The sequence below is a fragment of the Ambystoma mexicanum genome, chromosome 10 (genome assembly GCF_040938575.1).
Source record: "Ambystoma mexicanum isolate Mex_15411 chromosome 10, UKY_AmexF1_1, whole genome shotgun sequence".
Classification (NCBI taxonomy): domain Eukaryota; kingdom Metazoa; phylum Chordata; class Amphibia; order Caudata; family Ambystomatidae; genus Ambystoma; species Ambystoma mexicanum.
The window spans coordinates 1,029,306,512-1,029,323,784 of record NC_090932.1 but is presented as its reverse complement, the minus strand read 5'-3'; the positions used below and the strand labels follow the sequence as shown (position 1 = coordinate 1,029,323,784).

General features: G+C 49.5%; 1 pseudogene; it reads right to left on the bottom strand.

Annotated features, from left to right (window-relative positions):
- LOC138492971 (cytochrome P450 2J4-like) overlaps nucleotides 1-17,273 on the bottom strand; it is a 132,439-nt pseudogene that overhangs the window by 17,200 nt on the left and 97,966 nt on the right.

The window sequence follows — 17,273 nt, the reverse complement described above, 5'->3', positions numbered from 1 at the left end:
TCCATAGGCTAGAGAGGATACGCTGTGACCTCAACCCTGATCAGGATGTGTCTCAGGACTAAAGTGCACTTATGTGGATAAAAAAGGCAAAAAACATCTCTGGGGTTGCTTGCGGTTCCATGCAGAGTGAACATGGCCTAGATTATTTCGAATCACGATCAAGACTGATATGACTGGTCACCTTATATCTTCATACTTGCCAACCCTACTGATTTAAGCGGTAGGATACCGCTTTTTAAGCAGTCCTACCGCATACCGATTTAGTGGCAACAAATAACGATTTTAAAAAAATGTTTTTTTTTTTGCCTGGATTTAGCAGCCTGTTCAGCCATGATTGCAGGGTGCGCAAGTACACACAATCCGAGCAACGTTCTTCAGTGGGGATGTGTCCAAGTTGCTGCTTTTATAATTGTGTGTTCTTACTGGCAGCAGTTTGCAGACCAGTGTGCCAGTGCAACCTCCCCAGACTGTCAGAGGCACCCATGAGATCTGCCCCAGCACTTCTGGATATCAACAGCCACTTGGTTCACCGTACCTCAGCTCCCCTGTGCCAGTCATCTACATGCTGGGGCGAGCCGCTGAAGCAATGGCGAGCCACTCTTCCGAATGAGTTCTGGCAGGTGTGAGCTTGAGCCAGGAGCCGGGGGATACCACACTTCCACCCGCCTGTAAGTGCACTATGCTATTTCTTCAGCGTAGCTGCACAACGCAGTGCCCCTCTCTCCGGCACCTGCTACATACTTGCCAACCCTACCGATTTAGCCGGTAGGATACCGCTTTTTAAGCAGTCCTACCGCCTACCGATTTAGTGGCAACAAATACCAATTTTATTCAATATTTTTGAAACTTTAAGATTCCTTCAGATTTTTGGTCACAGAATGTTGGCATGTATGTATTTTAGCAGAGATGAGACACAAGTAATGGAGTGGAGTACTACCCAGAGGAATTCTCTACTATGAAGAAGCATTGGCTCAAACATCACGATTCATTACATCTTTGTTTCTATAGCAAGAAATGTCAAACGGCATTTACAAGAGCGGAGCCGAAGCTCCTGCGAATTGCAGGGCCCGAATGGGAAGAAACAAAAGAGAGAAAGGGAAATTGAGGTGTTTACCTTTTGGATGGGAAACCCCTGCAACATGATATCCTTCTCACATCGGCGTGGAATCCCCACTGAGACGATGTTGCCATAGCGCAGAATCTCGTGGATCACGGCGTTGGTGTAGGGCAGCTTCTTCCGGTCCTCATACCCTACGATCTGGGCGGGGCCAAGAGCGGCATCTAGTTCCTGCTGAACCTTCCCTGGGGAGAGGCACAGGGCATTCATGTTTACATATGGGGGAAGCGTGTGTGTTTGGGGAGTGTACCCGGTCCTAAATGCTCAGAAGCATTGAGTGAGGCATTCTTTTGCAAAACAAAAGTAGGAACATTGGATGCATTTTCATTTTATTTAGAGAGCGTTCCAAGATCTGAAGTTTCCATGTTCATACAGTGGCTATGAGGGAGTTCTTAATGTGTTGCCTCTGTTTCCTTACAGCCACAAAAGAACAGTGACCCACCTTCTAGGACTCATGATATGATGGTTTATTTATATAGTGCCTATACACAATGTGTTTCAAAGCGCTTTAAGGCAAGGAAGGGAACAAGGGAAACTACAATGACATTCTTACAGGCCATGAACAGTAAGGATGTGAAATTAACTATCATACTCGGCCTGATGACATTTCAGATAGTGCATAAGCTAAGACATAGATAAGGGAGGGGGAGAGTGGGAAGGAAATTGAAACAGACAGGTGACTAATGTACTAGGCCTAACAACGTTTCTGGTAGAGCTGGAGAAAAACAAAAGGTGAGAGAGAGGGGTGCAGAAAGGGAGGGGAGGAACAAAACAAGCAACTATCGTACTAGGCCTAACGACATTTCAGATAGTGGTGGGGCGGGGGGCAGGAAAACAAAAAAAACAATTAAGGGGAGGGGGGAGTAGACACGGTTGCTATCATACTAGGTCAAGGGACAATTCTGATAGAGTAAGTGCATAGAAGAAAGTAAGGGGAGGAGGGGAGGAGAAAGGAAAAGGGAGAAAGGGAGAGGAGGAGAGAACAGAGAGTAAGCAGTCAAAAAGGCCATTGTATTTATTACTCTGTCTTTTGCTTGGATTCTACTTCCTTGGGCATTCTCTGCTTCCACATATCTTATTTTTGTTTAGCCTTTGGCCTCACTCACCATCATACTGTTTGTCTTCTTTTCTCTATTGCCTTTTCTTTTTCAATGCCCTCTTTATGTCTCTCTCTCTCTCTTTCTCGCTCTCTCCTCTCTGCTCCCTAACTCCTCAGTCTCACTCGCTTCCTCTCTTTCTCTCTCCTCTCGCGCTCTCTCCCCAGTCTCTCAATTGCTCTTTCTCTCCCTCGCTCTTTCTCTCTCTCTCCATTTCCCATGCTTCTCATTCTCTCCTCTTGCCCCCCCTCTCTCCTCTCAGTCTCATGCTGTCCCTCCTCCCCTACCCTTCCCCTCTCTCTCACCTTCTGTCTCCTTCCTTTGCCTCTCTCCCTGTCCCTCTCCCTTCTCCCCTCTGTCTCTATCTCTCTCCCATTCTCTCTCACTCTCCTTACTCACTTTCACTTTTCTCACTCTCACTCGCGTTCTCCCTCTCTCCGTCGCTCTCCATCTCTCTGAATCTGACCTTGGATTTCTGGATGAACCGCCATGTAGAGCAGTGCCCACCGCAGCATGGTGGTGGTCGTTTCTGTGCCAGTGATGAAGAGGTCGGCCACTAACTCTATCATGTTAGCTTCATTATAGGTGGAACCTGCGACTCCTCTGCTCTGTGGGTGATTGGGTGAAAAGAGAAGGTTAGTAGAGAGGCGTTTCAATCCTCCACAAGAAACCATGGAACGCCTCAGAGAGAGTGGTGTAATGGGACATCAAGCTTGTGTGTGCTTCAACATCCTCTCCATAAACAGAGAAATGTGTCTGACATAGGCAACAGGGCTCCCTTGGCACAACCCACCTTAGATATCTGAGCCAGGTAGTGGTCAATCAGGTCTGCAGGCTCATCTGCCGTGTTCCCTTGGTGGTCCCTGACCTCCTTCTTGATGAAACCAAGCAGCATCTCAAAGTACCGAAAGACCTTGTGCTGGGGACCTGGGAGGCGCTTCACCAGCTGCGGGAAGAGGTCATACATCTGTGGAAAGATACTTGGATTGGAGGAGAAAATCAGGGCAACTCCAAAACAATCAGAACTTTCACTAAATCCTAGAAGAGCCAAGTGAACATCCAATGTGGTCATCAACCTCAAGACGCAGTGCTCTAGGGCACTCTTATGGGAGAGTTTGGTTCACAACTGAGCCCACATGTGCCAGTCACTGTGGAATAAACCCTATATGTTAATGTAATGGACACTAGGAGACACTATAGTTACATACATGGTCTTTGGCTTGTTTTGAAAGGAAGTCATTTGACAGGACCAAGGAACTGGTGTAGTGAGCAGTACTAGTGGATACATTGTAGTTCCTTGGTCACACACGCTTAGAAGAGGGCAGAAGCAAACTCTGGTGCAGTTATAGGAACACTAATAATGATAGTTTGGTGATTTATGTGGGGTTCTATGCTGAATTCTTTCCAGTTTCTAAGCACTGCAATGATCCATGTCACCAATATTACCCACTTGTGCTACCTCGGGAGGATACATGGCTGAATGGGCCCAACCGGGTTATTAACCCCATGGTGTACGGTATTGGTTAGTGCATTTTGCTCTTGAGCTGTCCACCTTCTGGAAGTAAGGAAATGAACAATATTACCAGATTCCTCCTGCTTCCAAGTGCCATAATTACAGATGCTATCGCTATCCAATTTAAGGGTCCTCAATGCATCGACCTCATAAACATGAGTTAGCCCTCCTTGGAGTAGAAGTTACAACATACAGGCCAGCAGCAGGCGCTCAACGAGTGGACTATCTTCCTGAGAAGATGCTAGCACATGCTTGACAGCTTGTAGCTTATGAGACAAGGGAGGGTATACACTTGGGTCCAGAAGTGGCTCCCGAGGGGAGCTGCCATAAGTGGAGTCTGGAACCACAAAGGATGAGTTTCATTAAATAAACGCTCAGTAATATGATGCATATAGTGGCGTGCAATGCACATTTTCTGTCAGTATTGGGACATCAGAAGGACGTGAGACAGGATCGAGCTGGGCCATAACACAGCCCCCACTGTAAAGGAAAATTAAGAGACGGGGCAATGGATGATGTTGGACTCATGGCATGCCCAGAGAAGCCCACCTTATGTGGGCAATGTCAACAAGGCTATTTGGATCTTTAATGCATAGTCTGTGCAGTTGCTGGTTTGTGGAATGGACCTGACTTGGTGCCTAATCTGGAACACATAGACAGGGGGTAGCAAAGGAAAATGTTAGAATAGAAGCTACTCCTTACCCTTCCCCAGAAGGTGCTCTGGGCGCCAATGGTTAGATGTGTAGCCTTCAAGAGCTGTTGGAAGAGGGGGTCCTCAATGGAGAATCGATGCCCGAAAACCACACATGAAATCACATTGCAGACAGAGTGGACGAGGCACTTAGAGGGGTCCATAGGTTTGCCTGTAGGTGAAGAAGTGAAATAGTGAATGCCAACTTCAGCTGTGGCCCCAAGTCTTTGAGCAAGCACCCTGACTGGGATGCAATTCTAGGGGTGCCTTCAACTCTGCAAATGAACAGTGTAAATAGATGGGTATGCAGCGTACAGAGATGAGCTTGCTTACATACTAATAATTGCTGATGTGTGAAACTGAGAACTTGGAGGAGCATGGACACCAAATACCCACAAGGTTGAGAACTTTGATCATAGAAAATATCAGGCTATTTGCAACTCAGGGCTGCCCCTCTGCGTGTTTTAGTGGAGCCCCTAGCTTCTTGGACCTCGGTTGTACACAGTGCAGAACTTGGTTAGTTGACCTCTTAGTGGGATGTAGGACAGTCTTGCACTGTCTGCACCACTGCTAGGATGCAGTGAAGCACCAAGCTGTCAGGTCCAATCCCTTGATAATATGTACTGTCTGCGAGTATCTTCTAGTTACTTTGTGGGCTCTTGGGCTATACAGAATCATATTGGATACCATGAAAGCCTAGCTGTCTGCATCTTTCCTCATGATTGAGCCCAGACGCAGGCCACACTAGTTGGTCAGAGAGAATGTGTACGATAGACTCTGAGTTGGCTGCACCTCCCTTTAGATGCATTGGGATCCTGAGCAAAGTTCTCTTTAGCGTATGTGGGCACCCACACATTTTGCTTCTTCTTTTAGCAGACTGAATCATATGCCACAAATGTCTATGCATAGCCAGCAGGCATGAGTGAAACCGTGGCTTCAGCAGAGCGGGCCTTTTCCACAAAAGAGATCCTTGCCCTTCCCTTGTCTGGTCATGTATAAGCAGGTGGGTAGCCGCACAGCAGCCACTGCACTCCAGCCTGCTTGCTCTAAAGTTGCTTTGAGAACTTGAGAAGCGAGTGAGGGGATAGACCACAATTTTGCATAAGCAATGGGCAGAGAGCATGAAGGGAAAAAGGCTCAACATTGGAATGAGAGACAGATGGTCAAAAAGAGAGAGATGGGGCATTGAGAAATTACCACAAAAGCTGCACAGATGAGGCAGAAACGGCATTGGGGCACAGAAGATGTCCTCCATCACAACATCCCTAGCAACCTTTTAATAATCAATGAACACAAACAGCAAACAACTTTAACCATCACAATCTTAAAAGTCTGGGTGCCCATGTGCATCATTAGTTGGAGGTCAGTCCATCACATAATCATGGAATTGCCCAGGGAGCTTTACCCCACACCTCTGAGGATACCAGAGCCTTGCTATAGTGCTCTGATCAGGATCAGACTCCTCACCGCAAACCCCACCTGCATAGTCTTCATCCAAATCGAGGTGCAGTGTTGACCCCCTGTCAGGCACAGATGGATTATCCACCTCTGTCTCTGGTAACTCAGCCATAACCTCTCCTTGGAATGTTCTGAACCTACTGTTTCATGTAAGTGACTCCCGCCCTCTTTCAATGGTCACCATAGAGCCTTGCTTTTGGGTAACAATCCACAGACTTGTCTCATAGGGCCGACACAGCTTGTGGCTAGGATTTCTGGTGTATGCACACACCATGTCCCCTACTTCCATAGTGTTTCTTGTAGCCGTCTCTTGCACGTTTCCTTCTCATTTGTCTTCTTTTCGGTCTCCCTAAATCCCTCTGAGTCTGGCAGACCTCACCAAACTGGGGTGCCCTAGGGCAGCAATCTAGGATTGGGATAACAGCATTCACAGATGTGGATGATACAAAATTCAACAGTGGATACAAGGAAAACTCGTTGACTACAACAAAGAAATCATGGGACTCTTGTATAGTTCCAAGGTCAATGCTACGGGCTGTCCATGGGGTCCCAGCCCTCTCAAGGGACATACTAGGAGATTCTTTGGCTGCCAGTCTGGCTGCCTGGTACCATATACAGTGTCTGAGGGCCACATCAACCTTGGTCTCCAGCTCCAAAAACCACATCTTCTCACAGAGAAGAGCCTCTTTCTTACTGGCCCCTCGGTGCCCCACATGTGCCAAGTCCATTATCTATCCCTGCAGCTCTGGAGGGTGGTGGCAAGCTGAGATCCAGGGAGTAGGACGCCTTCCAGGCTCAGCAATAGCTCCTCTCTCTCCTTCCAGGGATCCTGTAGAAACCACTGTGGCTGTGCGATAGTGAGAAATAACTGCCATTGCCCAATCCAGAGTTGGGTCAGCAGATTCTGCAGTCTCTCATTGACGTGTGGCATTGGCAATGTCAGACAGTGGCATAGACCTTCAGGACAACTGATCTCGTAATCATGCCAACAAAGGCCTAAACTTCCTTACCCACTTCACAGGCACCATCAGCTGGGTGAAGAGGATGTTGTGATAGTCTACGGGTTTGTCCACCAGCACTCAGAATAGGAGAGTCACCCCATACTGCTGTAGCTGAAGCAGCCAATGTTCCAGGTGAATCTGAAGCTGTGGGGTTGACCCTTGCATGATAAGGATCAGAGGCATGTTATCAATTAATACGGTCTCTGGGTGGCTAAAGATGTAGAGGTGGAAGTTCCATAAAACCGCAAGGGCTTCCCTCTCTATCTGTAAGTATCGTAGCTCCTTGGGGGAGAGGGCCTTGCTGGCATATCCAACAGGATGTCTCTCATCCTGGGGATCGACCTGCATAGGCATAGCACCTAGCCCGAACGGGCTGGTGTCAACCTCCAGCTCCATCACCCTGGATGGGTCAAAGTACGCCATAGAGGAGTCGGCCACTAGGGTAGCTTTGGTGTAGTCAAATGCCTCCTGTTCCACTTGGCCCCATTTCCAGACTTGATCCTTTTTGGTGAGGAGGCTCAGGGGCTCCGTCAGGGTAGGCAGGTTGGGGATAAAACAGTCGTAGAAGTTTACCATCCCCAGGAAACTGCACACCTCCGATGGGGATGCGGGGGTCGTAGCCCCTCTTATGTCCAGGACCCTGCATGGGTCAGGAGACAGGCCTCGCTTGTGGAAGATGAAGTTAAAGAAATCCACTTGTAGCTGGAGAAAATGGCATTGCCTTCGGTTTAGGGTGAGACCCTACTTTTGAAGTCTCTGGAAAACAGCAGTCAGCCCCCTCATGTGCTTCTTCACAGAGGACGCTAAGATGAACAAATCATCACTCAAATTTAAAATCCCAGGAAGCCCTGCCAGCATGCACCTGATTGTGTGCTGGAAGACTTTTGAAACAGAGGACACCCGAAGCTGAGTAACTTGTAGCGAAAAAGGACAATGGGCCTCATTACGACCCTGGCGGAAAGTGACTGACCGGACCGCAACAGCGTAAATAGCGTTTCCGCCATTGCACGAAGGAGCAAAGTGCGGCTAATTACGACCCATCGGGCACGAGCATTACGCCATGGCGGAATCCGAAAGGCTGCGATGGCGGAAATGACCCCAAAACGGCCCTTACCGCCGCCGTACGCTGCACCAGGTGCAATACCGCCACCCATCTCAGCGGTCACCGTAATGAGCGGACACCGTAATGAGCGGGCACCGTAATGAGCGGGCACCGTAAATATACGGAAACGGAAGTAAAAGCATGTGGCCGGAACGGGAAACAGCACGCCGCACAACTATAAAACCGAATCCCAACACAACCATTAAAAAACCGACCCTGACACACATCGCAACCCCTTAGCAACCCCAGTTAAAAAAATAAATATGGGAAAGGTAGCCAAGAAAGCGTGTGATCGCAAGCGGCAGGTCCACTTCTCCCGAGAGGAACTGACCGTGCTGACCGAGACCCTGCAGGAAAATGCCGCCGTCGTCTTCTCCAGTCAAATGACCAGGACGGCCCTTGCCAACAAGAAGGCCATATGGGCCCTGGTGGCACAGCGCGTAAGTGCGGTGGGGACAACACCCCGCACGCCACAGCAATGTCGCAAGCGGTGGGACGACCTGCGGATCCGCGTACGCAGCATACTTTCTGCGAACAGGAACATCGCCACAGCTACCGGGGGGGGATCAGAGTCGCCCATCAAGTTGACCCCCTGGGAGGATATCTGCGCCTCCACCATAGGAATGGAGAGCATAGAGGGAGTCGGGAGGATGGAGAAAGGAGTGCCGACATCCGGAGAATCAGGTAGGTTGGTCAAGAGAAACAATGCGAAATCCACAAAGCACGAACATGTGCAGTACCATGTGACCCCATAGTGCAAAACATACTTTGCCCTGACAGCGCCCTCTAAAAGTCAGAAAGAATAAACAAATTAATCAAGATGCCATAAACAACCCCTACATGTGCAGCATGCACCCCCTAACTGCAGGCAGCCAAATGAATGCATCCTCAATCCACACAAAAATGAGACCACCTCCAAGGCCCAGTCCCAAATCACCCTCATGTACCACCCCAATGCATATGATACGTTGCCATTCCAAATCCCACAGACCCATAACTAACGCTCGCCCCTCTTTACTCCACCACAGGGTCCGACACCAACGACGAGCTGCAGGACACCCCGACCAGCACGCCTGCAAAGAGGGCCAGGACCAACGTCCCAAGAGCCTCCACCTCAGGTGCAAGGATCAAGACACGGCAGCAGCAGGAATCAAGTGGCAGCACACTGGAGGGGACTGCAACAGGCACCCCAGTAGCCAGCAAGTCCACAACCCCAGCACCACAGGTCCCCCCAAAGAACGTATCTGATGGCACTGCCTCTGGTGGTAGCAGCACCATAGGTGACACAGCTGTCATGCCAGCATGCTCCGACACGGAAAACAGTGCTGGCGACGTAGGTACCATCCATGACCTTTCCCAATCCCCCTGCATGTCCCATCCCCTACACCATGACGAAACCACGCAGGGGCACCCTGAAGACGACGACTGGCCAACCCCCACAAGTCCTGTGCCAAGGCAACATGTGTTGAGCAGCCCCCCTGTCACACCACCGCAAATGTCCATGGCCCAGCAGAGGCAACAGTCCCTCGACCTGCTGATCGAGCAACAGCAGGAAGTGTCCACGCTACTCAAGGACCATGCAAATGAATGCGGGGGTTCCAGGGCAGCCATGGAAACATCCACCGAGACACTCAGGGCACAAATAGAGAAAAGTAGTGAGAGCCTCAGGGGAGAAATGGAGAGAAGCACCGAGAGCCTGAGAGCACAAATGGAGAAAAGCACCGAGAGCCTGAGGGGGGAACTGCATGCGACGTCCAAAGACGTCTGTGCTGAACTTGCTGCCGTGCGCCGTGTGCTCTCGGAGCTCTCACAAACCCTCAGAGACATGCATGGACGCGAGCAGGCAGAGTCATCATCCGTGGCAAGTTCCGTCCAGGGCAGCCCCCAACGCAGATCTGGCAGGAACCTGCGCTCCACGGGCAGGGGTGCCCCTGATACCCGTAGAGGGGGCTTGCAATAGCGTCTACCCACGGACAGCATGCATATTTGGACACTGGTGTTGGGGGGGGAGGTAGTAGGGTGGAGGGGGTGTGTTGGGCTTCACTGGGTGCCGGGTCCATAGGGTGTATAAATCAAATCACATTAACAATACAGTACTTCATTATCATCCAATGACATGTGTGGACATTGATATTTGCGTACGAGGCCCTCATAGGCGTACAGTCCACAATGTGCCCGTACTACACACACACAGTGCCACAGGTCCCCTTTCCATGTAATAGGCACCATGCGTGGTTGCTAGAAGCATGCATCTATGATGCTCTGTCGGATTGCACGTGCATCCTGTGCCTCATGGACTCCTTGAGGTGCCTCCACATCCCCACCCTCATCATTATCATCTTCAGGTGCATGCAGTACAGCGTCAGGGGGCATGGGCACATTCCTACGTATGCACATGTTGTGCAGCATGACACATACCATGACCATCTTAGATACCTTCTCATGGCTGTACATGAGTGCCCCGCCAGACCTGCTGAGGCTGCGGAAACGAGCCTTCAGTAGGCCGAATGCCTGTTCAATGACCACACGGGTACGTGAGTGGGCATGGTTGTAGTCCTCCTCATGCTGGTTCTGTGGGTTCCGGATTGGTGTAAGGAGCCATCTCTTCAGTGGATACCCGGCATCACCTGTATGAGACGAATAAAGGGTGTCAGTGGAATGATAGTGCTAAGTAGCCCCCCCCCTTCCTGCAAGGTCATTGACGCATCAAATGGGCCACGATGTCATGCATGGAATGAGACTCACCGAGTAGCCAGGATCTGTGCCCTGCGTGTCGCTCCATGTAGCGTGGTATTCTTGTGTTCCTCAGGACCATAGAATCATGGGTAGATCCTGGAAATCTGGCACTACAATGCATGAAGATCTTGTTGGAGTCACACACCATTTGCACATTGATTGAATGATATTGTTTGCGGTTGCGGTACTGGACCTCCATGGCATGTGGGACAACCAATTCCACATGGGTGCAGTCGATGGCACCAATGCAACCCGGGATGCCGCCAAGTGCATGGAATCCCACTTTTGCGTTGGTAATCTCCTGGTACGTGCGTGGTAGTGTGATGTGGTCGTCGGCGTGCTTCAGGAGGGCATCGTGCACTTGGAAGAGTGTCCGTGAGAACAGTGGCTGTGAGATGCCATGCAACTGTCCGACTGTGTGCTGGTAGGTGCCTGTGGCCAGGAAGTGGAGTACAGACACCACCTTCAGTAGGGGTGGGATGGCGGTTGGGCTATCTATCATGCTCACGAGGTCAGCATGTGTCATGTCCACAATGGCGATTATGGTGTCCCGGTCCAAACGGTAGAGGGTGTGGATCTGCTCAGCAGTGAGGTTGAACGGATTAGCTCGGAGGCGTGGGATTGCGGGCCGCCTGCGTGGTGGTAGTGGCAGTGCTTGTGGGCCTTGCTGACCCTGCCTTGCCCTCCTCCTCCTCCTTCTCCTCCGTCTCCCCTGTGCGCCCGGTTGTTGTACCTGTTGTTGTTCGTCGTCTTCTTGTAGTTGTAGCACTTGCAGTGCTATCTGGTCCCCCAGGGCCAACATCGCTAGTCCTGCCGGTAGCATTTTGGAGTGGGAGTGGTTGTGGGAGGGGTTTGGGTCTGCTATATATGTGCTGTCGGCCTGTATGGCCTCCACCTGTGCTGATTGAATGAATCTGTGGCAGATGCAATCCCTTCTGGCCGAGCACGTCCCGCACGTAAGGCTGCATTTGGCCGCATGGCATCTTGGAATTGGAATCATGTATCAAATCCCGATGGCAGTGTGATGTACTTTGACTGATTTTCATGCTATGCTCCCATTGTTACACATGCTATGATTGCAGCCGCTTACATACCTGTGAAGAGTCAGTGGTATGTAGGGCTCGATCGATGGCCGACCCTCATGCAGCACAGTAACGTACTTCACCGACGGGCGTGGCGTCCCATTTGTGATTGCAGCCAGTTAGCATTATGACACACAGCCGCACTACATTGATGTAATTGTGAATGCAAGCGTTCACAGAAGCCTTTTCGACGTAATGTTGCAAGTGTGGAATTCGAAGGCCAGCATTTTTGGTTTCGAAGTAGCGGTGAGGAGACGCCCACAGGTCTGCCTGGAAATGTAACGTTCTATTGTTGAATGTCCTTGGGACAGGGCCCATAACGAGCAAGCAATGAATGACATGAATTGAATGGGATGCGCAATAGCGTAGTGGACGATAAGGCAGGACGTTCCCAAATCCATCTTGCTTCACAACACTACAGATCCGGCCAGGAGCACAGTGGTTTTTGCAGACTGCATTACGCACAGACGCGATGGAAGTTTCACATATTATGTGAGTGAATATTCATGCGTTTTCATTGCGGGATGAGGGAATGATGAATGGATGCATGGACAGATGATTCCATTTAGGGTCTGCCATGTACATGGGTTTTTTGAATCAATCCCCTTCCCCTGCGCTATGTGATGCAAGGCTGCCATAGTGGGACTTACGTCTATCTGCCCTTGTCGGATCCTCCCTGTCTCGACGCGCCTTCATACACTTGTGTCTAGGCACGTTACTAATCCCATGTCATGGGTTCTGTCTTGACGGACGCATGCACAGTAACCGACGTTGCCAATGGTGTATTTACCTCGATTGATTTCGTTATGAATCGATACTGATTTAGGGGTGTGTATATTCCTTTGGAGTGGGCTAGCATGCATATGGGTCTGGATTTGGTGTGTTGAATGAAGATTGTAATGCATCATGAGTCCCGTAATGCAATCGGTTAATTTGTGTTTCATTTGGGTGACAGGTATCTCCTGCCCTATTGCAGATGCCATCTGTACGCCACTCCTCCAGATGGTTTTTACTCTCGACACCTGCAGCTTCGGGTGAATCAGTGGAGCAGCATTACGATCTTATGGGACGATCGCCAATGGGCCACATGCCCTTACGCTGTACTGGTGGCTAGGTGCAACATTTCGGCCTTTCAGCTGGACTAGTGCCTGCCTCATGGGACGGACCTGCGGTTCTTGCCGCTTCCATGTTGCCTTTTGGAACGTTGATGTATGCCCTGTGTGCCATGATGGTACAGGGCGTCACACAAGTGGAAGCTGGTCAATTATTGCAGATGCAGCCCTCGGTGATGATGGATGTTTTGGTGTTATTTTGCTAATTGCTGTGAGGCCTTTGTCATTTGGATGTGCATTTAAATTGTATTCCGATATTTGGCGTGTTGCGTTATTCTTTGCAGGTGATGTAGCGATTTTCGATTTGTGGCGGTATGTATTGCGAGATGATCTGCATTGTGTTCCGCCTTCTGAGTTGAGTTGTGTGGTACTGTACTGGCCGCGTTTGCCTACGTAGCACAGTATGGTCACGGATAGGGGCTGCCATTGTGACTGTTTACATGATGTGCTGTTCAGGGGCGGGGGATTGGCTTTTGGCCGACTGGTGCCTGTCAGCCAGGTCGATTGGTGGAATGATGGGATGTTCAGAATGTGGCTGGTCACAGGTGCCTGTGTTTGCGTGCGTTTGTTGGAGGGGGACTGGGGTCATGTCCATTGGAATCGCTTCTGTATTCATGCCATCTGTGCCCTGCAGCTCCCATCGGCCCCTCTTGGGATGAGCCTGGCTGCTCAGTCACTCTGCCAACTTGTGTGGTACATGCTTCTGCTGATGGTTGGTTTGTTTACTGGCAAGAGTACAGGGCTGGTGCAGTCCCCCTCAGGATGCTGTTTTGGATGTTGCCTTGCGCTGGTGGCAAGCGATGGGGGACTACTGTTGTTTTGTGTCATGTGTTCTTGATTTTCATTTTGATGTATTGTACCTTCACATGCCTGTGCTGCATCAGTACGGCTATGGTGGCATGCCGTACATGGATGCCCACTCACGGGGCGCTTTGAGCCCCTGCATGCATTTCTACGTTGGCATGCATGGGTGAATTGTGGATTTCACTGGTTGCATAGTGTGAGTACATTGCGCCTGCCAGGGGTTGTGCAATGTGGCCAGGGAGTGGAGTACAGGCACTCAGTGGGCCATTTACGGTTGATTCACGATGCCGTATTTCTCGCCATGGCGGAATGGTACTTTCCGACGTGCTTGATGGCGTTCATTACATGTCCGCTAGGGTCAGAATTCGCGTACCGTTGCGCCATGGCGGTGATTCCGGTTTTGCAAGGCGCGCGTGCGCGTACTTGGTGCAGTTAGCGTTGCCGTTCACTGCGGTGTCGCTAATGGCATCGTACTTTACGGTGACGGGTCATAATCGCAACGAGCGGTGTTCGATGGCGGTATTGCATTTCCGCCATCATTTTTCCATTTCCGCCAGGGTCGTAATGAGGCCCAATATGTCAGGAGAATGTGGTTATGGCATGTGAGTGCAGATGTAATGGGACCTGGTGATATCCAGCGTTTAGATCAATGAAGACCTTGGCCCTCTGTATGTCAGCCAGTATGTCGTCAAATGTGGGAGTGGGATGCCGCTTTTCACAGATGGCCCTGTTAGGGTGTCTCATGTCGACTCAGATCCTCACCTCCTCTGGACATTTGGGCTTGTTTGCAACCATGATCAGGGACACCCATCGGCTGGGTCCGACCACCCTTTAGATGATAACGGTAACAGTAGTGTAGAGGAGCACACCTTTCTTATATTGGCTTTCTCAACTTGGTACATAGATTTCAAATCAATTCCTCAGGATTTTTAGGTGCCAACAGAGTCGGATTCTGGGCTACAGAATCTAGTATACATAGAACAATTTTGGGATCACTTTAGCAAAAATGACCTTGGCTCTGTGTACACTTTTGAGCATAAAACTATGCAAAAATGAATACTATATTTACTTGTGGTTTTACACCAGTTCTAATTATTTAAACAAAGTTTTTTTGTGGTAACTATTGTACCCCATTCATTTTCTAATTTCTTCAATGTTCAAAACATAAATTGTTGCACACTTTTAGCATTACTTCATGCTTGACAGTATATCAAAGTAAAGGGTACTTGAAACATTTCCATATAAATCACATTTCAAACAACAAAGTGTAACATTTTCTTCCCCCGTGGGTACATTTCCTATTATTTTAACTGGCTAGGAAGCCAATAGTCCTTTTGTTTGAGGGTTTCTCTAATGCACTACGCGTTTCGGGCTCTGAATGCCCTTCATCAGGTGCGGATCCGTACCTTGTTTCAGTGATTTTAGATTCTGGAAGTTAAAAATAACATATTTCTGTTCAGTTCCTTGGTCATTGTTTGTTCAACAAATATTATCATCATAATTACTCTTGTCATTTTTTATCAGTATACATTTTGAACCTCAAATACCTCTAATTCTGAAGATTTTATCTTCTTAAAAACATCATAAACATGTCAGTGTTGCTTTCTTGCAATTGAATCTGGCTCTACAATTGTTCTTCCTTAAAGCACCGCAGGGTGTTTAGGTCTGTGAAAAAAATGAAAAGTGTTCATTTTTTAGGATGTCTTTGACTTTATTGTGTGTGGGCTTTGTGCTGGGAACAGTCGCTAGATAATAGTGCTGTGTCCCAGTCACAAAACCCTAGTTAACTGATTCTGGAATATATTGCAATTTGCTGTGTCCATGCGGTTAGCGCTGCTCACCTCTGTCTCGTCGTCTCCCGGGGTAGCTTGGTTTCCTTTCACCAATCTGTCTGTCATCCTTGCCTCCAGTCTGATGATGTATTTCTGCTCCTTATTACGGTCGTCCTTTCGTGGCAGTTCCTGGCAGCGGAGGATGGATTCTTCGTATTGCTCGGGTTTGCAAATCGCGTTCCTGTGGTTTTGTTGGTTGCGATGGCAACCATGTTTAATTAGTCCTTTCTCTCTCTCCATGTAGACACAAATGGTTGTTTCTATGGATTTTGCTGCCCAAATGAAGAAAGTATCCTCCCCATCATCAGCACACTTCAGCCTCGACAGCACTGAACCCGGTCATCACACATAGCAGCCACTCGCTGCTGTCGGGTTGTGGCAGTGTCAGTGGTGAGCAAGTGGGTTGTAAGACAGGCCATGGAGTGCAGCACAGCCTGGCAAAATGGTAAGGCTTACCGCACCTGCCACAGATTTGACCACTTGCTGGGCACGCTTGATCATGTGCGAGAACTCAACCAAAAACATAGCAGGACTTGTTACTCTCATCCGGTGATTTTGGCATCACATGCCACATTGGATGAGGTCACTAGGGTTGCCCGCTTCATGAAGGTCTCCTCCAAACAGGTCCCCCCCTGTTCTTTCAGAACTAATAAGGACAACATTGGGTCCCTTGCCCCTGCTGTTTTCTGTAATCACTCTCTTGCTACTGGGTCTTTCCCCTCATCCCCCAAGCACTCTCTTGTGCTCCCCCTTATGAAAAAGCCCTCTGCCAACCCCTTTTGTCCAGCTAACTACCGCCCCATCTCTATCACTCCCTTCCTTGGGAAACCTCTGGACAAGCTGGTACTCCCCCTGCTGGCCCAGCATACAGAGCTTGTTGGTTGCCAGCAGGACAATCAATCTGGATTCCGAGCATCCAGAGGCACGGAAACTGCTCTCCTGAACACCTGTGAAGAACTGCTCCCATCTATTGACTCTAACTCTCCTGCTGTTCTCATTCTACTTGATCTCTCCTCTGCTTTTGATATGGTCAACCACTCCACCCTCATAAAATGACCCCATGATACCCTTGATATCTCAGAGCAGGCACTGGAATGGCTGACCTCCTTCCTCACTGACGGTCTCTCCCAGGTTATCCTGGGCTCTTTCTCCTCTCCCACCTCTATCTCCACCTGCGGCGTTCCCCAGGGCCCCAACTTCTCACCCTGGCTCTTTAACATCTACCTTGCTCCACTTGCTCACCTTATTTCAACTTTCTCCCCACACTTCCAGTGTTATGCAGATGACACCCAACTCTTCTTCAAACTTCCCTCTAAATCTCTCGCTACTTCCTCTTTGATTACTGACTGCCTATCTGATATCCAGTCCTGGTGTGCCTTCAACAATCTCTGCCTCAATGCCAGCAAGACAGACATCCTTCCTATCTGGATTCCTGCCCCCTCTTTCCTCCCTTCACTCTGGCTACCCTCTATGGGCTTGCCCCCTTCTCCTTCATCTGAAGCCAGAGACCTTGCAGTCATCTTTGACTCCTCTCTCTCTTTCCTCCCTTACATCTTGGACCTTGTCAAGAAGGCCCGTTTTCAACTCCACCTCCTCAGAGGTATCCTTCCTTTCCGCACTTTTCCCCAGAAGCTCAATGTCTCTAGAGCTCTGGTACTCTCTAGGCTGGAACTACTGCAGCAACATCTTCCTTAATCTAACCTCCTCCCCTCTTCGCCCCCTCTAGCT